This window comes from Hyla sarda, chromosome 6 (genome assembly GCF_029499605.1).
Source record: "Hyla sarda isolate aHylSar1 chromosome 6, aHylSar1.hap1, whole genome shotgun sequence".
Taxonomy (NCBI): Eukaryota; Metazoa; Chordata; class Amphibia; order Anura; family Hylidae; genus Hyla; species Hyla sarda.
The window spans coordinates 296,032,767-296,051,869 of record NC_079194.1 but is presented as its reverse complement, the minus strand read 5'-3'; the positions used below and the strand labels follow the sequence as shown (position 1 = coordinate 296,051,869).

At 52.7% G+C, this 19,103-nt stretch overlaps 39 non-coding genes across 39 annotated transcripts; all 39 read left to right on the top strand.

Annotated features, from left to right (window-relative positions):
• Window positions 1-294: 294 nt before the first annotated feature.
• On the top strand, window positions 295-412 carry LOC130278234 (U5 spliceosomal RNA). Its single transcript, XR_008845892.1, has one exon. It is a non-coding gene; the product is annotated as a U5 spliceosomal RNA (small nuclear RNA).
• A 368-nt stretch (window positions 413-780) lies between these two features.
• On the top strand, window positions 781-898 carry LOC130278233 (U5 spliceosomal RNA). Its single transcript, XR_008845891.1, has one exon. It is a non-coding gene; the product is annotated as a U5 spliceosomal RNA (small nuclear RNA).
• A 368-nt stretch (window positions 899-1,266) lies between these two features.
• Window positions 1,267-1,384, top strand: LOC130278232 (U5 spliceosomal RNA). Its single transcript, XR_008845890.1, has one exon. It is a non-coding gene; the product is annotated as a U5 spliceosomal RNA (small nuclear RNA).
• A 358-nt stretch (window positions 1,385-1,742) lies between these two features.
• Window positions 1,743-1,860, top strand: LOC130278231 (U5 spliceosomal RNA). Its single transcript, XR_008845889.1, has one exon. It is a non-coding gene; the product is annotated as a U5 spliceosomal RNA (small nuclear RNA).
• A 359-nt stretch (window positions 1,861-2,219) lies between these two features.
• On the top strand, window positions 2,220-2,337 carry LOC130278230 (U5 spliceosomal RNA). The gene has a single exon (XR_008845888.1). It is a non-coding gene; the product is annotated as a U5 spliceosomal RNA (small nuclear RNA).
• A 367-nt stretch (window positions 2,338-2,704) lies between these two features.
• On the top strand, window positions 2,705-2,822 carry LOC130278294 (U5 spliceosomal RNA). Its single transcript, XR_008845946.1, has one exon. It is a non-coding gene; the product is annotated as a U5 spliceosomal RNA (small nuclear RNA).
• A 358-nt stretch (window positions 2,823-3,180) lies between these two features.
• Window positions 3,181-3,298, top strand: LOC130278229 (U5 spliceosomal RNA). Its single transcript, XR_008845887.1, has one exon. It is a non-coding gene; the product is annotated as a U5 spliceosomal RNA (small nuclear RNA).
• Window positions 3,299-3,668: 370 nt separating this feature from the next.
• On the top strand, window positions 3,669-3,786 carry LOC130278228 (U5 spliceosomal RNA). Its single transcript, XR_008845886.1, has one exon. It is a non-coding gene; the product is annotated as a U5 spliceosomal RNA (small nuclear RNA).
• Window positions 3,787-4,153: 367 nt separating this feature from the next.
• LOC130278226 (U5 spliceosomal RNA) lies at window positions 4,154-4,271 on the top strand. Its single transcript, XR_008845884.1, has one exon. It is a non-coding gene; the product is annotated as a U5 spliceosomal RNA (small nuclear RNA).
• Window positions 4,272-4,627: 356 nt separating this feature from the next.
• LOC130278225 (U5 spliceosomal RNA) lies at window positions 4,628-4,745 on the top strand. The gene has a single exon (XR_008845883.1). It is a non-coding gene; the product is annotated as a U5 spliceosomal RNA (small nuclear RNA).
• A 368-nt stretch (window positions 4,746-5,113) lies between these two features.
• On the top strand, window positions 5,114-5,231 carry LOC130278224 (U5 spliceosomal RNA). The gene has a single exon (XR_008845882.1). It is a non-coding gene; the product is annotated as a U5 spliceosomal RNA (small nuclear RNA).
• A 368-nt stretch (window positions 5,232-5,599) lies between these two features.
• Window positions 5,600-5,717, top strand: LOC130278223 (U5 spliceosomal RNA). Its single transcript, XR_008845881.1, has one exon. It is a non-coding gene; the product is annotated as a U5 spliceosomal RNA (small nuclear RNA).
• Window positions 5,718-6,084: 367 nt separating this feature from the next.
• LOC130278325 (U5 spliceosomal RNA) lies at window positions 6,085-6,202 on the top strand. Its single transcript, XR_008845974.1, has one exon. It is a non-coding gene; the product is annotated as a U5 spliceosomal RNA (small nuclear RNA).
• Window positions 6,203-6,566: 364 nt separating this feature from the next.
• Window positions 6,567-6,684, top strand: LOC130278222 (U5 spliceosomal RNA). The gene has a single exon (XR_008845880.1). It is a non-coding gene; the product is annotated as a U5 spliceosomal RNA (small nuclear RNA).
• Window positions 6,685-7,027: 343 nt separating this feature from the next.
• LOC130278333 (U5 spliceosomal RNA) lies at window positions 7,028-7,145 on the top strand. The gene has a single exon (XR_008845980.1). It is a non-coding gene; the product is annotated as a U5 spliceosomal RNA (small nuclear RNA).
• A 366-nt stretch (window positions 7,146-7,511) lies between these two features.
• Window positions 7,512-7,629, top strand: LOC130278324 (U5 spliceosomal RNA). Its single transcript, XR_008845972.1, has one exon. It is a non-coding gene; the product is annotated as a U5 spliceosomal RNA (small nuclear RNA).
• Window positions 7,630-7,992: 363 nt separating this feature from the next.
• Window positions 7,993-8,110, top strand: LOC130278221 (U5 spliceosomal RNA). Its single transcript, XR_008845879.1, has one exon. It is a non-coding gene; the product is annotated as a U5 spliceosomal RNA (small nuclear RNA).
• Window positions 8,111-8,473: 363 nt separating this feature from the next.
• On the top strand, window positions 8,474-8,591 carry LOC130278220 (U5 spliceosomal RNA). The gene has a single exon (XR_008845878.1). It is a non-coding gene; the product is annotated as a U5 spliceosomal RNA (small nuclear RNA).
• Window positions 8,592-8,960: 369 nt separating this feature from the next.
• Window positions 8,961-9,078, top strand: LOC130278323 (U5 spliceosomal RNA). The gene has a single exon (XR_008845971.1). It is a non-coding gene; the product is annotated as a U5 spliceosomal RNA (small nuclear RNA).
• A 367-nt stretch (window positions 9,079-9,445) lies between these two features.
• LOC130278322 (U5 spliceosomal RNA) lies at window positions 9,446-9,563 on the top strand. The gene has a single exon (XR_008845970.1). It is a non-coding gene; the product is annotated as a U5 spliceosomal RNA (small nuclear RNA).
• Window positions 9,564-9,927: 364 nt separating this feature from the next.
• LOC130278219 (U5 spliceosomal RNA) lies at window positions 9,928-10,045 on the top strand. Its single transcript, XR_008845877.1, has one exon. It is a non-coding gene; the product is annotated as a U5 spliceosomal RNA (small nuclear RNA).
• Window positions 10,046-10,409: 364 nt separating this feature from the next.
• On the top strand, window positions 10,410-10,527 carry LOC130278218 (U5 spliceosomal RNA). The gene has a single exon (XR_008845876.1). It is a non-coding gene; the product is annotated as a U5 spliceosomal RNA (small nuclear RNA).
• A 365-nt stretch (window positions 10,528-10,892) lies between these two features.
• Window positions 10,893-11,010, top strand: LOC130278217 (U5 spliceosomal RNA). Its single transcript, XR_008845875.1, has one exon. It is a non-coding gene; the product is annotated as a U5 spliceosomal RNA (small nuclear RNA).
• Window positions 11,011-11,376: 366 nt separating this feature from the next.
• On the top strand, window positions 11,377-11,494 carry LOC130278215 (U5 spliceosomal RNA). Its single transcript, XR_008845874.1, has one exon. It is a non-coding gene; the product is annotated as a U5 spliceosomal RNA (small nuclear RNA).
• A 358-nt stretch (window positions 11,495-11,852) lies between these two features.
• On the top strand, window positions 11,853-11,970 carry LOC130278214 (U5 spliceosomal RNA). Its single transcript, XR_008845873.1, has one exon. It is a non-coding gene; the product is annotated as a U5 spliceosomal RNA (small nuclear RNA).
• A 364-nt stretch (window positions 11,971-12,334) lies between these two features.
• On the top strand, window positions 12,335-12,452 carry LOC130278213 (U5 spliceosomal RNA). Its single transcript, XR_008845872.1, has one exon. It is a non-coding gene; the product is annotated as a U5 spliceosomal RNA (small nuclear RNA).
• Window positions 12,453-12,812: 360 nt separating this feature from the next.
• Window positions 12,813-12,930, top strand: LOC130278212 (U5 spliceosomal RNA). The gene has a single exon (XR_008845871.1). It is a non-coding gene; the product is annotated as a U5 spliceosomal RNA (small nuclear RNA).
• Window positions 12,931-13,298: 368 nt separating this feature from the next.
• On the top strand, window positions 13,299-13,416 carry LOC130278211 (U5 spliceosomal RNA). The gene has a single exon (XR_008845870.1). It is a non-coding gene; the product is annotated as a U5 spliceosomal RNA (small nuclear RNA).
• Window positions 13,417-13,776: 360 nt separating this feature from the next.
• LOC130278210 (U5 spliceosomal RNA) lies at window positions 13,777-13,894 on the top strand. The gene has a single exon (XR_008845869.1). It is a non-coding gene; the product is annotated as a U5 spliceosomal RNA (small nuclear RNA).
• Window positions 13,895-14,263: 369 nt separating this feature from the next.
• On the top strand, window positions 14,264-14,381 carry LOC130278209 (U5 spliceosomal RNA). The gene has a single exon (XR_008845868.1). It is a non-coding gene; the product is annotated as a U5 spliceosomal RNA (small nuclear RNA).
• A 368-nt stretch (window positions 14,382-14,749) lies between these two features.
• Window positions 14,750-14,867, top strand: LOC130278208 (U5 spliceosomal RNA). Its single transcript, XR_008845867.1, has one exon. It is a non-coding gene; the product is annotated as a U5 spliceosomal RNA (small nuclear RNA).
• Window positions 14,868-15,235: 368 nt separating this feature from the next.
• LOC130278207 (U5 spliceosomal RNA) lies at window positions 15,236-15,353 on the top strand. Its single transcript, XR_008845866.1, has one exon. It is a non-coding gene; the product is annotated as a U5 spliceosomal RNA (small nuclear RNA).
• A 368-nt stretch (window positions 15,354-15,721) lies between these two features.
• Window positions 15,722-15,839, top strand: LOC130278206 (U5 spliceosomal RNA). The gene has a single exon (XR_008845865.1). It is a non-coding gene; the product is annotated as a U5 spliceosomal RNA (small nuclear RNA).
• Window positions 15,840-16,198: 359 nt separating this feature from the next.
• Window positions 16,199-16,316, top strand: LOC130278204 (U5 spliceosomal RNA). The gene has a single exon (XR_008845864.1). It is a non-coding gene; the product is annotated as a U5 spliceosomal RNA (small nuclear RNA).
• Window positions 16,317-16,685: 369 nt separating this feature from the next.
• Window positions 16,686-16,803, top strand: LOC130278203 (U5 spliceosomal RNA). The gene has a single exon (XR_008845863.1). It is a non-coding gene; the product is annotated as a U5 spliceosomal RNA (small nuclear RNA).
• Window positions 16,804-17,172: 369 nt separating this feature from the next.
• Window positions 17,173-17,290, top strand: LOC130278202 (U5 spliceosomal RNA). Its single transcript, XR_008845862.1, has one exon. It is a non-coding gene; the product is annotated as a U5 spliceosomal RNA (small nuclear RNA).
• Window positions 17,291-17,658: 368 nt separating this feature from the next.
• Window positions 17,659-17,776, top strand: LOC130278201 (U5 spliceosomal RNA). The gene has a single exon (XR_008845861.1). It is a non-coding gene; the product is annotated as a U5 spliceosomal RNA (small nuclear RNA).
• Window positions 17,777-18,144: 368 nt separating this feature from the next.
• LOC130278200 (U5 spliceosomal RNA) lies at window positions 18,145-18,262 on the top strand. Its single transcript, XR_008845860.1, has one exon. It is a non-coding gene; the product is annotated as a U5 spliceosomal RNA (small nuclear RNA).
• A 368-nt stretch (window positions 18,263-18,630) lies between these two features.
• LOC130278199 (U5 spliceosomal RNA) lies at window positions 18,631-18,748 on the top strand. The gene has a single exon (XR_008845859.1). It is a non-coding gene; the product is annotated as a U5 spliceosomal RNA (small nuclear RNA).
• Window positions 18,749-19,103: the final 355 nt, after the last annotated feature.

Here is a 19,103-nt window from a genome sequence, read left to right as displayed (position 1 = left end):
AGCGCTTGGACCTGCCTCCTGCAGTGGAGGGCAGTGCTTAGCCAGAGAAGAGGAGGACAACAAGTCCCAGCTGGAAAAGGGGACAACAAGTCCCAGGCTGCCCACCACCTAATAGCCAAAGGAATGGAGGATTCTGGGAAAGGGGTGGACTTTTCCTGGTTTGCAGCTTTTTGGGGGGAATTGGGGGGTGTCATGCAGTGACCCCCCCCCCCCCCTTTCCAGAAGTTGGGAGCTCTCCGCGGCTTAGCACAGGACGGCAACCATGGCGGTAGGATGGGGAAGGCAGTGTTGGGTATGCTCATGTTTCTCTTCATATCGTAAAAATCTTTCGCCTTTTACTAAAGATTTCCGTGGAGAGGAATGAAACTGAGTTTCGTAGCAATTTTTGCACGCTCCGGCTTTTGCCGGAGCTTTCCTTCTTTGGTCAGAAAAATAAAACATGCCTTCTCCTGCAGCTTCTCCGCAGCCTCATTTGCCTATCAAGCAAGCGCTTGGACCCGCCTCCTGCAGTGGAGGGCAGTGCTTAGCCAGAGAAGAGGAGGACAACAAGTCCCAGCTGGAAAAGGGGACAACAAGTCCCAGGCTGCCCACCACCTAATAGCCAAAGGAATGGAGGATTCTGGGAAAGGGGTGGACTTTTCCTGGTTTGCAGCTTTTTGGGGGGAATTGGGGGGTGTCATGCAGTGACCCCCCCCCCCCCCTTTCCAGAAGTTGGGAGCTCTCCGCGGCTTAGCACAGGACGGCAACCATGGCGGTAGGATGGGGAAGGCAGTGTTGGGTATGCTCATGTTTCTCTTCATATCGTAAAAATCTTTCGCCTTTTACTAAAGATTTCCGTGGAGAGGAATGAAACTGAGTTTCGTAGCAATTTTTGCACGCTCCGGCTTTTGCCGGAGCTTTCCTTCTTTGGTCAGAAAAATAAAACATGCCTTCTCCTGCAGCTTCTCCGCAGCCTCATTTGCCTATCAAGCAAGCGCTTGGACCCGCCTCCTGCAGTGGAGGGCAGTGCTTAGCCAGAGAAGAGGAGGACAACAAGTCCCAGCTGGAAAAGGGGACAACAAGTCCCAGGCTGCCCACCACCTAATAGCCAAAGGAATGGAGGATTCTGGGAAAGGGGTGGACTTTTCCTGGTTTGCAGCTTTTTGGGGGGAATTGGGGGGTGTCATGCAGTGACCCCCCCCCCCCCCTTTCCAGAAGTTGGGAGCTCTCCGCGGCTTAGCACAGGACGGCAACCATGGCGGTAGGATGGGGAAGGCAGTGTTGGGTATGCTCATGTTTCTCTTCATATCGTAAAAATCTTTCGCCTTTTACTAAAGATTTCCGTGGAGAGGAATGAAACTGAGTTTCGTAGCAATTTTTGCACGCTCCGGCTTTTGCCGGAGCTTTCCTTCTTTGGTCAGAAAAATAAAACATGCCTTCTCCTGCAGCTTCTCCGCAGCCTCATTTGCCTATCAAGCAAGCGCTTGGACCCGCCTCCTGCAGTGGAGGGCAGTGCTTAGCCAGAGAAGAGGAGGACAACAAGTCCCAGCTGGAAAAGGGGACAACAAGTCCCAGGCTGCCCACCACCTAATAGCCAAAGGAATGGAGGATTCTGGGAAAGGGGTGGACTTTTCCTGGTTTGCAGCTTTTTGGGGGGTGTCATGCAGTGACCCCCCCCCCCCCCTTTCCAGAAGTTGGGAGCTCTCCGCGGCTTAGCACAGGACGGCAACCATGGCGGTAGGATGGGGAAGGCAGTGTTGGGTATGCTCATGTTTCTCTTCATATCGTAAAAATCTTTCGCCTTTTACTAAAGATTTCCGTGGAGAGGAATGAAACTGAGTTTCGTAGCAATTTTTGCACGCTCCGGCTTTTGCCGGAGCTTTCCTTCTTTGGTCAGAAAAATAAAACATGCCTTCTCCTGCAGCTTCTCCGCAGCCTCATTTGCCTATCAAGCAAGCGCTTGGACCCGCCTCCTGCAGTGGAGGGCAGTGCTTAGCCAGAGAAGAGGAGGACAACAAGTCCCAGCTGGAAAAGGGGACAACAAGTCCCAGGCTGCCCACCACCTAATAGCCAAAGGAATGGAGGATTCTGGGAAAGGGGTGGACTTTTCCTGGTTTGCAGCTTTTTGGGGGGTGTCATGCAGTGACCCCCCCCCCCCCCCTTTCCAGAAGTTGGGAGCTCTCCGCGGCTTAGCACAGGACGGCAACCATGGCGGTAGGATGGGGAAGGCAGTGTTGGGTATGCTCATGTTTCTCTTCATATCGTAAAAATCTTTCGCCTTTTACTAAAGATTTCCGTGGAGAGGAATGAAACTGAGTTTCGTAGCAATTTTTGCACGCTCCGGCTTTTGCCGGAGCTTTCCTTCTTTGGTCAGAAAAATAAAACATGCCTTCTCCTGCAGCTTCTCCGCAGCCTCATTTGCCTATCAAGCAAGCGCTTGGACCCGCCTCCTGCAGTGGAGGGCAGTGCTTAGCCAGAGAAGAGGAGGACAACAAGTCCCAGCTGGAAAAGGGGACAACAAGTCCCAGGCTGCCCACCACCTAATAGCCAAAGGAATGGAGGATTCTGGGAAAGGGGTGGACTTTTCCTGGTTTGCAGCTTTTTGGGGGGAATTGGGGGGTGTCATGCAGTGACCCCCCCCCCCCCTTTCCAGAAGTTGGGAGCTCTCCGCGGCTTAGCACAGGACGGCAACCATGGCGGTAGGATGGGGAAGGCAGTGTTGGGTATGCTCATGTTTCTCTTCATATCGTAAAAATCTTTCGCCTTTTACTAAAGATTTCCGTGGAGAGGAATGAAACTGAGTTTCGTAGCAATTTTTGCACGCTCCAGCTTTTGCCGGAGCTTTCCTTCTTTGGTCAGAAAAATAAAACATGCCTTCTCCTGCAGCTTCTCCGCAGCCTCATTTGCCTATCAAGCAAGCGCTTGGACCCGCCTCCTGCAGTGGAGGGCAGTGCTTAGCCAGAGAAGAGGAGGACAACAAGTCCCAGCTGGAAAAGGGGACAACAAGTCCCAGGCTGCCCACCACCTAATAGCCAAAGGAATGGAGGATTCTGGGAAAGGGGTGGACTTTTCCTGGTTTGCAGCTTTTTGGGGGGTGTCATGCAGTGACCCCCCCCCCCCCCTTTCCAGAAGTTGGGAGCTCTCCGCGGCTTAGCACAGGACGGCAACCATGGCGGTAGGATGGGGAAGGCAGTGTTGGGTATGCTCATGTTTCTCTTCATATCGTAAAAATCTTTCGCCTTTTACTAAAGATTTCCGTGGAGAGGAATGAAACTGAGTTTCGTAGCAATTTTTGCACGCTCCGGCTTTTGCCGGAGCTTTCCTTCTTTGGTCAGAAAAATAAAACATGCCTTCTCCTGCAGCTTCTCCGCAGCCTCATTTGCCTATCAAGCAAGCGCTTGGACCCGCCTCCTGCAGTGGAGGGCAGTGCTTAGCCAGAGAAGAGGAGGACAACAAGTCCCAGCTGGAAAAGGGGACAACAAGTCCCAGGCTGCCCACCACCTAATAGCCAAAGGAATGGAGGATTCTGGGAAAGGGGTGGACTTTTCCTGGTTTGCAGCTTTTTGGGGGGAATTGGGGGGTGTCATGCAGTGACCCCCCCCCCCCCCCCTTTCCAGAAGTTGGGAGCTCTCCGCGGCTTAGCACAGGACGGCAACCATGGCGGTAGGATGGGGAAGGCAGTGTTGGGTATGCTCATGTTTCTCTTCATATCGTAAAAATCTTTCGCCTTTTACTAAAGATTTCCGTGGAGAGGAATGAAACTGAGTTTCGTAGCAATTTTTGCACGCTCCGGCTTTTGCCGGAGCTTTCCTTCTTTGGTCAGAAAAATAAAACATGCCTTCTCCTGCAGCTTCTCCGCAGCCTCATTTGCCTATCAAGCAAGCGCTTGGACCCGCCTCCTGCAGTGGAGGGCAGTGCTTAGCCAGAGAAGAGGAGGACAACAAGTCCCAGCTGGAAAAGGGGACAACAAGTCCCAGGCTGCCCACCACCTAATAGCCAAAGGAATGGAGGATTCTGGGAAAGGGGTGGACTTTTCCTGGTTTGCAGCTTTTTGGGGGGAATTGGGGGGTGTCATGCAGTGACCCCCCCCCCCCCTTTCCAGAAGTTGGGAGCTCTCCGCGGCTTAGCACAGGACGGCAACCATGGCGGTAGGATGGGGAAGGCAGTGTTGGGTATGCTCATGTTTCTCTTCATATCGTAAAAATCTTTCGCCTTTTACTAAAGATTTCCGTGGAGAGGAATGAAACTGAGTTTCGTAGCAATTTTTGCACGCTCCGGCTTTTGCCGGAGCTTTCCTTCTTTGGTCAGAAAAATAAAACATGCCTTCTCCTGCAGCTTCTCCGCAGCCTCATTTGCCTATCAAGCAAGCGCTTGGACCCGCCTCCTGCAGTGGAGGGCAGTGCTTAGCCAGAGAAGAGGAGGACAACAAGTCCCAGCTGGAAAAGGGGACAACAAGTCCCAGGCTGCCCACCACCTAATAGCCAAAGGAATGGAGGATTCTGGGAAAGGGGTGGACTTTTCCTGGTTTGCAGCTTTTTGGGGGGTGTCATGCAGTGACCCCCCCCCCCCTTTCCAGAAGTTGGGAGCTCTCCGCGGCTTAGCACAGGACGGCAACCATGGCGGTAGGATGGGGAAGGCAGTGTTGGGTATGCTCATGTTTCTCTTCATATCGTAAAAATCTTTCGCCTTTTACTAAAGATTTCCGTGGAGAGGAATGAAACTGAGTTTCGTAGCAATTTTTGCACGCTCCGGCTTTTGCCGGAGCTTTCCTTCTTTGGTCAGAAAAATAAAACATGCCTTCTCCTGCAGCTTCTCCGCAGCCTCATTTGCCTATCAAGCAAGCGCTTGGACCCGCCTCCTGCAGTGGAGGGCAGTGCTTAGCCAGAGAAGAGGAGGACAACAAGTCCCAGCTGGAAAAGGGGACAACAAGTCCCAGGCTGCCCACCACCTAATAGCCAAAGGAATGGAGGATTCTGGGAAAGGGGTGGACTTTTCCTGGTTTGCAGCTTTTTGGGGGGAATTGGGGGGTGTCATGCAGTGACCCCCCCCCCCCCCTTTCCAGAAGTTGGGAGCTCTCCGCGGCTTAGCACAGGACGGCAACCATGGCGGTAGGATGGGGAAGGCAGTGTTGGGTATGCTCATGTTTCTCTTCATATCGTAAAAATCTTTCGCCTTTTACTAAAGATTTCCGTGGAGAGGAATGAAACTGAGTTTCGTAGCAATTTTTGCACGCTCCGGCTTTTGCCGGAGCTTTCCTTCTTTGGTCAGAAAAATAAAACATGCCTTCTCCTGCAGCTTCTCCGCAGCCTCATTTGCCTATCAAGCAAGCGCTTGGACCCGCCTCCTGCAGTGGAGGGCAGTGCTTAGCCAGAGAAGAGGAGGACAACAAGTCCCAGCTGGAAAAGGGGACAACAAGTCCCAGGCTGCCCACCACCTAATAGCCAAAGGAATGGAGGATTCTGGGAAAGGGGTGGACTTTTCCTGGTTTGCAGCTTTTTGGGGGGAATTGGGGGGTGTCATGCAGTGACCCCCCCCCCCCCCTTTCCAGAAGTTGGGAGCTCTCCGCGGCTTAGCACAGGACGGCAACCATGGCGGTAGGATGGGGAAGGCAGTGTTGGGTATGCTCATGTTTCTCTTCATATCGTAAAAATCTTTCGCCTTTTACTAAAGATTTCCGTGGAGAGGAATGAAACTGAGTTTCGTAGCAATTTTTGCACGCTCCGGCTTTTGCCGGAGCTTTCCTTCTTTGGTCAGAAAAATAAAACATGCCTTCTCCTGCAGCTTCTCCGCAGCCTCATTTGCCTATCAAGCAAGCGCTTGGACCCGCCTCCTGCAGTGGAGGGCAGTGCTTAGCCAGAGAAGAGGAGGACAACAAGTCCCAGCTGGAAAAGGGGACAACAAGTCCCAGGCTGCCCACCACCTAATAGCCAAAGGAATGGAGGATTCTGGGAAAGGGGTGGACTTTTCCTGGTTTGCAGCTTTTTGGGGGGAATTGGGGGGTGTCATGCAGTGACCCCCCCCCCCCCTTTCCAGAAGTTGGGAGCTCTCCGCGGCTTAGCACAGGACGGCAACCATGGCGGTAGGATGGGGAAGGCAGTGTTGGGTATGCTCATGTTTCTCTTCATATCGTAAAAATCTTTCGCCTTTTACTAAAGATTTCCGTGGAGAGGAATGAAACTGAGTTTCGTAGCAATTTTTGCACGCTCCAGCGTTTGCCGGAGCTTTCCTTCTTTGGTCAGAAAAATAAAACATGCCTTCTCCTGCAGCTTCTCCGCAGCCTCATTTGCCTATCAAGCAAGCGCTTGGACCCGCCTCCTGCAGTGGAGGGCAGTGCTTAGCCAGAGAAGAGGAGGACAACAAGTCCCAGCTGGAAAAGGGGACAACAAGTCCCAGGCTGCCCACCACCTAATAGCCAAAGGAATGGAGGATTCTGGGAAAGGGGTGGACTTTTCCTGGTTTGCAGCTTTTTGGGGGGAATTGGGGGGTGTCATGCAGTGACCCCCCCCCCTTTCCAGAAGTTGGGAGCTCTCCGCGGCTTAGCACAGGACGGCAACCATGGCGGTAGGATGGGGAAGGCAGTGTTGGGTATGCTCATGTTTCTCTTCATATCGTAAAAATCTTTCGCCTTTTACTAAAGATTTCCGTGGAGAGGAATGAAACTGAGTTTCGTAGCAATTTTTGCACGCTCCGGCTTTTGCCGGAGCTTTCCTTCTTTGGTCAGAAAAATAAAACATGCCTTCTCCTGCAGCTTCTCCGCAGCCTCATTTGCCTATCAAGCAAGCGCTTGGACCCGCCTCCTGCAGTGGAGGGCAGTGCTTAGCCAGAGAAGAGGAGGACAACAAGTCCCAGGCTGCCCACCACCTAATAGCCAAAGGAATGGAGGATTCTGGGAAAGGGGTGGACTTTTCCTGGTTTGCAGCTTTTTGGGGGGAATTGGGGGGTGTCATGCAGTGACCCCCCCCCCCCCCCTTTCCAGAAGTTGGGAGCTCTCCGCGGCTTAGCACAGGACGGCAACCATGGCGGTAGGATGGGGAAGGCAGTGTTGGGTATGCTCATGTTTCTCTTCATATCGTAAAAATCTTTCGCCTTTTACTAAAGATTTCCGTGGAGAGGAATGAAACTGTGTTTCGTAGCAATTTTTGCACGCTCCAGCGTTTGCCGGAGCTTTCCTTCTTTGGTCAGAAAAATAAAACATGCCTTCTCCTGCAGCTTCTCCGCAGCCTCATTTGCCTATCAAGCAAGCGCTTGGACCCGCCTCCTGCAGTGGAGGGCAGTGCTTAGCCAGAGAAGAGGAGGACAACAAGTCCCAGCTGGAAAAGGGGACAACAAGTCCCAGGCTGCCCACCACCTAATAGCCAAAGGAATGGAGGATTCTGGGAAAGGGGTGGACTTTTCCTGGTTTGCAGCTTTTTGGGGGGAATTGGGGGGTGTCATGCAGTGACCCCCCCCCCCCTTTCCAGAAGTTGGGAGCTCTCCGCGGCTTAGCACAGGACGGCAACCATGGCGGTAGGATGGGGAAGGCAGTGTTGGGTATGCTCATGTTTCTCTTCATATCGTAAAAATCTTTCGCCTTTTACTAAAGATTTCCGTGGAGAGGAATGAAACTGAGTTTCGTAGCAATTTTTGCACGCTCCAGCGTTTGCCGGAGCTTTCCTTCTTTGGTCAGAAAAATAAAACATGCCTTCTCCTGCAGCTTCTCCGCAGCCTCATTTGCCTATCAAGCAAGCGCTTGGACCCGCCTCCTGCAGTGGAGGGCAGTGCTTAGCCAGAGAAGAGGAGGACAACAAGTCCCAGCTGGAAAAGGGGACAACAAGTCCCAGGCTGCCCACCACCTAATAGCCAAAGGAATGGAGGATTCTGGGAAAGGGGTGGACTTTTCCTGGTTTGCAGCTTTTTGGGGGGAATTGGGGGGTGTCATGCAGTGACCCCCCCCCTTTCCAGAAGTTGGGAGCTCTCCGCGGCTTAGCACAGGACGGCAACCATGGCGGTAGGATGGGGAAGGCAGTGTTGGGTATGCTCATGTTTCTCTTCATATCGTAAAAATCTTTCGCCTTTTACTAAAGATTTCCGTGGAGAGGAATGAAACTGAGTTTCGTAGCAATTTTTGCACGCTCCGGCTTTTGCCGGAGCTTTCCTTCTTTGGTCAGAAAAATAAAACATGCCTTCTCCTGCAGCTTCTCCGCAGCCTCATTTGCCTATCAAGCAAGCGCTTGGACCCGCCTCCTGCAGTGGAGGGCAGTGCTTAGCCAGAGAAGAGGAGGACAACAAGTCCCAGCTGGAAAAGGGGACAACAAGTCCCAGGCTGCCCACCACCTAATAGCCAAAGGAATGGAGGATTCTGGGAAAGGGGTGGACTTTTCCTGGTTTGCAGCTTTTTGGGGGGAATTGGGGGGTGTCATGCAGTGACCCCCCCCCTTTCCAGAAGTTGGGAGCTCTCCGCGGCTTAGCACAGGACGGCAACCATGGCGGTAGGATGGGGAAGGCAGTGTTGGGTATGCTCATGTTTCTCTTCATATCGTAAAAATCTTTCGCCTTTTACTAAAGATTTCCGTGGAGAGGAATGAAACTGAGTTTCGTAGCAATTTTTGCACGCTCCGGCTTTTGCCGGAGCTTTCCTTCTTTGGTCAGAAAAATAAAACATGCCTTCTCCTGCAGCTTCTCCGCAGCCTCATTTGCCTATCAAGCAAGCGCTTGGACCCGCCTCCTGCAGTGGAGGGCAGTGCTTAGCCAGAGAAGAGGAGGACAACAAGTCCCAGCTGGAAAAGGGGACAACAAGTCCCAGGCTGCCCACCACCTAATAGCCAAAGGAATGGAGGATTCTGGGAAAGGGGTGGACTTTTCCTGGTTTGCAGCTTTTTGGGGGGAATTGGGGGGTGTCATGCAGTGACCCCCCCCCCCCCCCTTTCCAGAAGTTGGGAGCTCTCCGCGGCTTAGCACAGGATGGCAACCATGGCGGTAGGATGGGGAAGGCAGTGTTGGGTATGCTCATGTTTCTCTTCATATCGTAAAAATCTTTCGCCTTTTACTAAAGATTTCCGTGGAGAGGAATGAAACTGAGTTTCGTAGCAATTTTTGCACGCTCCAGCGTTTGCCGGAGCTTTCCTTCTTTGGTCAGAAAAATAAAACATGCCTTCTCCTGCAGCTTCTCCGCAGCCTCATTTGCCTATCAAGCAAGCGCTTGGACCCGCCTCCTGCAGTGGAGGGCAGTGCTTAGCCAGAGAAGAGGAGGACAACAAGTCCCAGCTGGAAAAGGGGACAACAAGTCCCAGGCTGCCCACCACCTAATAGCCAAAGGAATGGAGGATTCTGGGAAAGGGGTGGACTTTTCCTGGTTTGCAGCTTTTTGGGGGGAATTGGGGGGTGTCATGCAGTGACCCCCCCCCCCCCTTTCCAGAAGTTGGGAGCTCTCCGCGGCTTAGCACAGGACGGCAACCATGGCGGTAGGATGGGGAAGGCAGTGTTGGGTATGCTCATGTTTCTCTTCATATCGTAAAAATCTTTCGCCTTTTACTAAAGATTTCCGTGGAGAGGAATGAAACTGAGTTTCGTAGCAATTTTTGCACGCTCCAGCGTTTGCCGGAGCTTTCCTTCTTTGGTCAGAAAAATAAAACATGCCTTCTCCTGCAGCTTCTCCGCAGCCTCATTTGCCTATCAAGCAAGCGCTTGGACCCGCCTCCTGCAGTGGAGGGCAGTGCTTAGCCAGAGAAGAGGAGGACAACAAGTCCCAGCTGGAAAAGGGGACAACAAGTCCCAGGCTGCCCACCACCTAATAGCCAAAGGAATGGAGGATTCTGGGAAAGGGGTGGACTTTTCCTGGTTTGCAGCTTTTTGGGGGGAATTGGGGGGTGTCATGCAGTGACCCCCCCCCCTTTCCAGAAGTTGGGAGCTCTCCGCGGCTTAGCACAGGACGGCAACCATGGCGGTAGGATGGGGAAGGCAGTGTTGGGTATGCTCATGTTTCTCTTCATATCGTAAAAATCTTTCGCCTTTTACTAAAGATTTCCGTGGAGAGGAATGAAACTGAGTTTCGTAGCAATTTTTGCACGCTCCGGCTTTTGCCGGAGCTTTCCTTCTTTGGTCAGAAAAATAAAACATGCCTTCTCCTGCAGCTTCTCCGCAGCCTCATTTGCCTATCAAGCAAGCGCTTGGACCCGCCTCCTGCAGTGGAGGGCAGTGCTTAGCCAGAGAAGAGGAGGACAACAAGTCCCAGCTGGAAAAGGGGACAACAAGTCCCAGGCTGCCCACCACCTAATAGCCAAAGGAATGGAGGATTCTGGGAAAGGGGTGGACTTTTCCTGGTTTGCAGCTTTTTGGGGGGAATTGGGGGGTGTCATGCAGTGACCCCCCCCCCTTTCCAGAAGTTGGGAGCTCTCCGCGGCTTAGCACAGGACGGCAACCATGGCGGTAGGATGGGGAAGGCAGTGTTGGGTATGCTCATGTTTCTCTTCATATCGTAAAAATCTTTCGCCTTTTACTAAAGATTTCCGTGGAGAGGAATGAAACTGAGTTTCGTAGCAATTTTTGCACGCTCCGGCTTTTGCCGGAGCTTTCCTTCTTTGGTCAGAAAAATAAAACATGCCTTCTCCTGCAGCTTCTCCGCAGCCTCATTTGCCTATCAAGCAAGCGCTTGGACCCGCCTCCTGCAGTGGAGGGCAGTGCTTAGCCAGAGAAGAGGAGGACAACAAGTCCCAGCTGGAAAAGGGGACAACAAGTCCCAGGCTGCCCACCACCTAATAGCCAAAGGAATGGAGGATTCTGGGAAAGGGGTGGACTTTTCCTGGTTTGCAGCTTTTTGGGGGGAATTGGGGGGTGTCATGCAGTGACCCCCCCCCCCTTTCCAGAAGTTGGGAGCTCTCCGCGGCTTAGCACAGGACGGCAACCATGGCGGTAGGATGGGGAAGGCAGTGTTGGGTATGCTCATGTTTCTCTTCATATCGTAAAAATCTTTCGCCTTTTACTAAAGATTTCCGTGGAGAGGAATGAAACTGAGTTTCGTAGCAATTTTTGCACGCTCCGGCTTTTGCCGGAGCTTTCCTTCTTTGGTCAGAAAAATAAAACATGCCTTCTCCTGCAGCTTCTCCGCAGCCTCATTTGCCTATCAAGCAAGCGCTTGGACCCGCCTCCTGCAGTGGAGGGCAGTGCTTAGCCAGAGAAGAGGAGGACAACAAGTCCCAGCTGGAAAAGGGGACAACAAGTCCCAGGCTGCCCACCACCTAATAGCCAAAGGAATGGAGGATTCTGGGAAAGGGGTGGACTTTTCCTGGTTTGCAGCTTTTTGGGGGGAATTGGGGGGTGTCATGCAGTGACCCCCCCCCCCCTTTCCAGAAGTTGGGAGCTCTCCGCGGCTTAGCACAGGACGGCAACCATGGCGGTAGGATGGGGAAGGCAGTGTTGGGTATGCTCATGTTTCTCTTCATATCGTAAAAATCTTTCGCCTTTTACTAAAGATTTCCGTGGAGAGGAATGAAACTGAGTTTCGTAGCAATTTTTGCACGCTCCGGCTTTTGCCGGAGCTTTCCTTCTTTGGTCAGAAAAATAAAACATGCCTTCTCCTGCAGCTTCTCCGCAGCCTCATTTGCCTATCAAGCAAGCGCTTGGACCCGCCTCCTGCAGTGGAGGGCAGTGCTTAGCCAGAGAAGAGGAGGACAACAAGTCCCAGCTGGAAAAGGGGACAACAAGTCCCAGGCTGCCCACCACCTAATAGCCAAAGGAATGGAGGATTCTGGGAAAGGGGTGGACTTTTCCTGGTTTGCAGCTTTTTGGGGGGTGTCATGCAGTGACCCCCCCCCCCCCCTTTCCAGAAGTTGGGAGCTCTCCGCGGCTTAGCACAGGACGGCAACCATGGCGGTAGGATGGGGAAGGCAGTGTTGGGTATGCTCATGTTTCTCTTCATATCGTAAAAATCTTTCGCCTTTTACTAAAGATTTCCGTGGAGAGGAATGAAACTGAGTTTCGTAGCAATTTTTGCACGCTCCGGCTTTTGCCGGAGCTTTCCTTCTTTGGTCAGAAAAATAAAACATGCCTTCTCCTGCAGCTTCTCCGCAGCCTCATTTGCCTATCAAGCAAGCGCTTGGACCTGCCTCCTGCAGTGGAGGGCAGTGCTTAGCCAGAGAAGAGGAGGACAACAAGTCCCAGCTGGAAAAGGGGACAACAAGTCCCAGGCTGCCCACCACCTAATAGCCAAAGGAATGGAGGATTCTGGGAAAGGGGTGGACTTTTCCTGGTTTGCAGCTTTTTGGGGGGAATTGGGGGGTGTCATGCAGTGACCCCCCCCCCTTTCCAGAAGTTGGGAGCTCTCCGCGGCTTAGCACAGGACGGCAACCATGGCGGTAGGATGGGGAAGGCAGTGTTGGGTATGCTCATGTTTCTCTTCATATCGTAAAAATCTTTCGCCTTTTACTAAAGATTTCCGTGGAGAGGAATGAAACTGAGTTTCGTAGCAATTTTTGCACGCTCCGGCTTTTGCCGGAGCTTTCCTTCTTTGGTCAGAAAAATAAAACATGCCTTCTCCTGCAGCTTCTCCGCAGCCTCATTTGCCTATCAAGCAAGCGCTTGGACCCGCCTCCTGCAGTGGAGGGCAGTGCTTAGCCAGAGAAGAGGAGGACAACAAGTCCCAGCTGGAAAAGGGGACAACAAGTCCCAGGCTGCCCACCACCTAATAGCCAAAGGAATGGAGGATTCTGGGAAAGGGGTGGACTTTTCCTGGTTTGCAGCTTTTTGGGGGGTGTCATGCAGTGACCCCCCCCCCCCCCCCTTTCCAGAAGTTGGGAGCTCTCCGCGGCTTAGCACAGGACGGCAACCATGGCGGTAGGATGGGGAAGGCAGTGTTGGGTATGCTCATGTTTCTCTTCATATCGTAAAAATCTTTCGCCTTTTACTAAAGATTTCCGTGGAGAGGAATGAAACTGAGTTTCGTAGCAATTTTTGCACGCTCCGGCTTTTGCCGGAGCTTTCCTTCTTTGGTCAGAAAAATAAAACATGCCTTCTCCTGCAGCTTCTCCGCAGCCTCATTTGCCTATCAAGCAAGCGCTTGGACCCGCCTCCTGCAGTGGAGGGCAGTGCTTAGCCAGAGAAGAGGAGGACAACAAGTCCCAGCTGGAAAAGGGGACAACAAGTCCCAGGCTGCCCACCACCTAATAGCCAAAGGAATGGAGGATTCTGGGAAAGGGGTGGACTTTTCCTGGTTTGCAGCTTTTTGGGGGGAATTGGGGGGTGTCATGCAGTGACCCCCCCCCCCCCCTTTCCAGAAGTTGGGAGCTCTCCGCGGCTTAGCACAGGACGGCAACCATGGCGGTAGGATGGGGAAGGCAGTGTTGGGTATGCTCATGTTTCTCTTCATATCGTAAAAATCTTTCGCCTTTTACTAAAGATTTCCGTGGAGAGGAATGAAACTGAGTTTCGTAGCAATTTTTGCACGCTCCGGCTTTTGCCGGAGCTTTCCTTCTTTGGTCAGAAAAATAAAACATGCCTTCTCCTGCAGCTTCTCCGCAGCCTCATTTGCCTATCAAGCAAGCGCTTGGACCCGCCTCCTGCAGTGGAGGGCAGTGCTTAGCCAGAGAAGAGGAGGACAACAAGTCCCAGCTGGAAAAGGGGACAACAAGTCCCAGGCTGCCCACCACCTAATAGCCAAAGGAATGGAGGATTCTGGGAAAGGGGTGGACTTTTCCTGGTTTGCAGCTTTTTGGGGGGTGTCATGCAGTGACCCCCCCCCCCCCCCCTTTCCAGAAGTTGGGAGCTCTCCGCGGCTTAGCACAGGACGGCAACCATGGCGGTAGGATGGGGAAGGCAGTGTTGGGTATGCTCATGTTTCTCTTCATATCGTAAAAATCTTTCGCCTTTTACTAAAGATTTCCGTGGAGAGGAATGAAACTGAGTTTCGTAGCAATTTTTGCACGCTCCGGCTTTTGCCGGAGCTTTCCTTCTTTGGTCAGAAAAATAAAACATGCCTTCTCCTGCAGCTTCTCCGCAGCCTCATTTGCCTATCAAGCAAGCGCTTGGACCCGCCTCCTGCAGTGGAGGGCAGTGCTTAGCCAGAGAAGAGGAGGACAACAAGTCCCAGCTGGAAAAGGGGACAACAAGTCCCAGGCTGCCCACCACCTAATAGCCAAAGGAATGGAGGATTCTGGGAAAGGGGTGGACTTTTCCTGGTTTGCAGCTTTTTGGGGGGAATTGGGGGGTGTCATGCAGTGACCCCCCCCCCCCCCCTTTCCAGAAGTTGGGAGCTCTCCGCGGCTTAGCACAGGACGGCAACCATGGCGGTAGGATGGGGAAGGCAGTGTTGGGTATGCTCATGTTTCTCTTCATATCGTAAAAATCTTTCGCCTTTTACTAAAGATTTCCGTGGAGAGGAATGAAACTGAGTTTCGTAGCAATTTTTGCACGCTCCGGCTTTTGCCGGAGCTTTCCTTCTTTGGTCAGAAAAATAAAACATGCCTTCTCCTGCAGCTTCTCCGCAGCCTCATTTGCCTATCAAGCAAGCGCTTGGACCCGCCTCCTGCAGTGGAGGGCAGTGCTTAGCCAGAGAAGAGGAGGACAACAAGTCCCAGCTGGAAAAGGGGACAACAAGTCCCAGGCTGCCCACCACCTAATAGCCAAAGGAATGGAGGATTCTGGGAAAGGGGTGGACTTTTCCTGGTTTGCAGCTTTTTGGGGGGAATTGGGGGGTGTCATGCAGTGACCCCCCCCCCCCCCTTTCCAGAAGTTGGGAGCTCTCCGCGGCTTAGCACAGGACGGCAACCATGGCGGTAGGATGGGGAAGGCAGTGTTGGGTATGCTCATGTTTCTCTTCATATCGTAAAAATCTTTCGCCTTTTACTAAAGATTTCCGTGGAGAGGAATGAAACTGAGTTTCGTAGCAATTTTTGCACGCTCCGGCTTTTGCCGGAGCTTTCCTTCTTTGGTCAGAAAAATAAAACATGCCTTCTCCTGCAGCTTCTCCGCAGCCTCATTTGCCTATCAAGCAAGCGCTTGGACCCGCCTCCTGCAGTGGAGGGCAGTGCTTAGCCAGAGAAGAGGAGGACAACAAGTCCCAGCTGGAAAAGGGGACAACAAGTCCCAGGCTGCCCACCACCTAATAGCCAAAGGAATGGAGGATTCTGGGAAAGGGGTGGACTTTTCCTGGTTTGCAGCTTTTTGGGGGGAATTGGGGGGTGTCATGCAGTGACCCCCCCCCCCCCCTTTCCAGAAGTTGGGAGCTCTCCGCGGCTTAGCACAGGACGGCAACCATGGCGGTAGGATGGGGAAGGCAGTGTTGGGTATGCTCATGTTTCTCTTCATATCGTAAAAATCTTTCGCCTTTTACTAAAGATTTCCGTGGAGAGGAATGAAACTGAGTTTCGTAGCAATTTTTGCACGCTCCGGCTTTTGCCGGAGCTTTCCTTCTTTGGTCAGAAAAATAAAACATGCCTTCTCCTGCAGCTTCTCCGCAGCCTCATTTGCCTATCAAGCAAGCGCTTGGACCCGCCTCCTGCAGTGGAGGGCAGTGCTTAGCCAGAGAAGAGGAGGACAACAAGTCCCAGCTGGAAAAGGGGACAACAAGTCCCAGGCTGCCCACCACCTAATAGCCAAAGGAATGGAGGATTCTGGGAAAGGGGTGGACTTTTCCTGGTTTGCAGCTTTTTGGGGGGAATTGGGGGGTGTCATGCAGTGACCCCCCCCCCCCCCTTTCCAGAAGTTGGGAGCTCTCCGCGGCTTAGCACAGGACGGCAACCATGGCGGTAGGATGGGGAAGGCAGTGTTGGGTATGCTCATGTTTCTCTTCATATCGTAAAAATCTTTCGCCTTTTACTAAAGATTTCCGTGGAGAGGAATGAAACTGAGTTTCGTAGCAATTTTTGCACGCTCCGGCTTTTGCCGGAGCTTTCCTTCTTTGGTCAGAAAAATAAAACATGCCTTCTCCTGCAGCTTCTCCGCAGCCTCATTTGCCTATCAAGCAAGCGCTTGGACCCGCCTCCTGCAGTGGAGGGCAGTGCTTAGCCAGAGAAGAGGAGGACAACAAGTCCCAGCTGGAAAAGGGGACAACAAGTCCCAGGCTGCCCACCACCTAATAGCCAAAGGAATGGAGGATTCTGGGAAAGGGGTGGACTTTTCCTGGTTTGCAGCTTTTTGGGGGGTGTCATGCAGTGACCCCCCCCCCCCCCCTTTCCAGAAGTTGGGAGCTCTCCGCGGCTTAGCACAGGACGGCAACCATGGCGGTAGGATGGGGAAGGCAGTGTTGGGTATGCTCATGTTTCTCTTCATATCGTAAAAATCTTTCGCCTTTTACTAAAGATTTCCGTGGAGAGGAATGAAACTGAGTTTCGTAGCAATTTTTGCACGCTCCGGCTTTTGCCGGAGCTTTCCTTCTTTGGTCAGAAAAATAAAACATGCCTTCTCCTGCAGCTTCTCCGCAGCCTCATTTGCCTATCAAGCAAGCGCTTGGACCCGCCTCCTGCAGTGGAGGGCAGTGCTTAGCCAGAGAAGAGGAGGACAACAAGTCCCAGCTGGAAAAGGGGACAACAAGTCCCAGGCTGCCCACCACCTAATAGCCAAAGGAATGGAGGATTCTGGGAAAGGGGTGGACTTTTCCTGGTTTGCAGCTTTTTGGGGGGAATTGGGGGGTGTCATGCAGTGACCCCCCCCCCCCCCCTTTCCAGAAGTTGGGAGCTCTCCGCGGCTTAGCACAGGACGGCAACCATGGCGGTAGGATGGGGAAGGCAGTGTTGGGTATGCTCATGTTTCTCTTCATATCGTAAAAATCTTTCGCCTTTTACTAAAGATTTCCGTGGAGAGGAATGAAACTGAGTTTCGTAGCAATTTTTGCACGCTCCGGCTTTTGCCGGAGCTTTCCTTCTTTGGTCAGAAAAATAAAACATGCCTTCTCCTGCAGCTTCTCCGCAGCCTCATTTGCCTATCAAGCAAGCGCTTGGACCCGCCTCCTGCAGTGGAGGGCAGTGCTTAGCCAGAGAAGAGGAGGACAACAAGTCCCAGCTGGAAAAGGGGACAACAAGTCCCAGGCTGCCCACCACCTAATAGCCAAAGGAATGGAGGATTCTGGGAAAGGGGTGGACTTTTCCTGGTTTGCAGCTTTTTGGGGGGAATTGGGGGGTGTCATGCAGTGACCCCCCCCCCCCCCCTTTCCAGAAGTTGGGAGCTCTCCGCGGCTTAGCACAGGACGGCAACCATGGCGGTAGGATGGGGAAGGCAGTGTTGGGTATGCTCATGTTTCTCTTCATATCGTAAAAATCTTTCGCCTTTTACTAAAGATTTCCGTGGAGAGGAATGAAACTGAGTTTCGTAGCAATTTTTGCACGCTCCGGCTTTTGCCGGAGCTTTCCTTCTTTGGTCAGAAAAATAAAACATGCCTTCTCCTGCAGCTTCTCCGCAGCCTCATTTGCCTATCAAGCAAGCGCTTGGACCCGCCTCCTGCAGTGGAGGGCAGTGCTTAGCCAGAGAAGAGGAGGACAACAAGTCCCAGCTGGAAAAGGGGACAACAAGTCCCAGGCTGCCCACCACCTAATAGCCAAAGGAATGGAGGATTCTGGGAAAGGGGTGGACTTTTCCTGGTTTGCAGCTTTTTGGGGGGAATTGGGGGGTGTCATGCAGTGACCCCCCCCCCCCCCTTTCCAGAAGTTGGGAGCTCTCCGCGGCTTAGCACAGGACGGCAACCATGGCGGTAGGATGGGGAAGGCAGTGTTGGGTATGCTCATGTTTCTCTTCATATCGTAAAAATCTTTCGCCTTTTACTAAAGATTTCCGTGGAGAGGAATGAAACTGAGTTTCGTAGCAATTTTTGCACGCTCCGGCTTTTGCCGGAGCTTTCCTTCTTTGGTCAGAAAAATAAAACATGCCTTCTCCTGCAGCTTCTCCGCAGCCTCATTTGCCTATCAAGCAAGCGCTTGGACCCGCCTCCTGCAGTGGAGGGCAGTGCTTAGCCAGAGAAGAGGAGGACAACAAGTCCCAGCTGGAAAAGGGGACAACAAGTCCCAGGCTGCCCACCACCTAATAGCCAAAGGAATGGAGGATTCTGGGAAAGGGGTGGACTTTTCCTGGTTTGCAGCTTTTTGGGGGGAATTGGGGGGTGTCATGCAGTGACCCCCCCCCCCCCCTTTCCAGAAGTTGGGAGCTCTCCGCGGCTTAGCACAGGACGGCAACCATGGCGGTAGGATGGGGAAGGCAGTGTTGGGTATGCTCATGTTTCTCTTCATATCGTAAAAATCTTTCGCCTTTTACTAAAGATTTCCGTGGAGAGGAATGAAACTGAGTTTCGTAGCAATTTTTGCACGCTCCGGCTTTTGCCGGAGCTTTCCTTCTTTGGTCAGAAAAATAAAACATGCCTTCTCCTGCAGCTTCTCCGCAGCCTCATTTGCCTATCAAGCAAGCGCTTGGACCCGCCTCCTGCAGTGGAGGGCAGTGCTTAGCCAGAGAAGAGGAGGACAACAAGTCCCAGCTGGAAAAGGGGACAACAAGTCCCAGGCTGCCCACCACCTAATAGCCAAAGGAATGGAGGATTCTGGGAAAGGGGTGGACTTTTCCTGGTTTGCAGCTTTTTGGGGGGAATTGGGGGGTGTCATGCAGTGACCCCCCCCCCCCCCTTTCCAGAAGTTGGGAGCTCTCCGCGGCTTAGCACAGGACGGCAACCATGGCGGTAGGATGGGGAAGGCAGTGTTGGGTATGCTCATGTTTCTCTTCATATCGTAAAAATCTTTCGCCTTTTACTAAAGATTTCCGTGGAGAGGAATGAAACTGAGTTTCGTAGCAATTTTTGCACGCTCCGGCTTTTGCCGGAGCTTTCCTTCTTTGGTCAGAAAAATAAAACATGCCTTCTCCTGCAGCTTCTCCGCAGCCTCATTTGCCTATCAAGCAAGCGCTTGGACCCGCCTCCTGCAGTGGAGGGCAGTGCTTAGCCAGAGAAGAGGAGGACAACAAGTCCCAGCTGGAAAAGGGGACAACAAGTCCCAGGCTGCCCACCACCTAATAGCCAAAGGAATGGAGGATTCTGGGAAAGGGGTGGACTTTTCCTGGTTTGCAGCTTTTTGGGGGGTGTCATGCAGTGACCCCCCCCCCCCCCCTTTCCAGAAGTTGGGAGCTCTCCGCGGCTTAGCACAGGACGGCAACCATGGCGGTAGGATGGGGAAGGCAGTGTT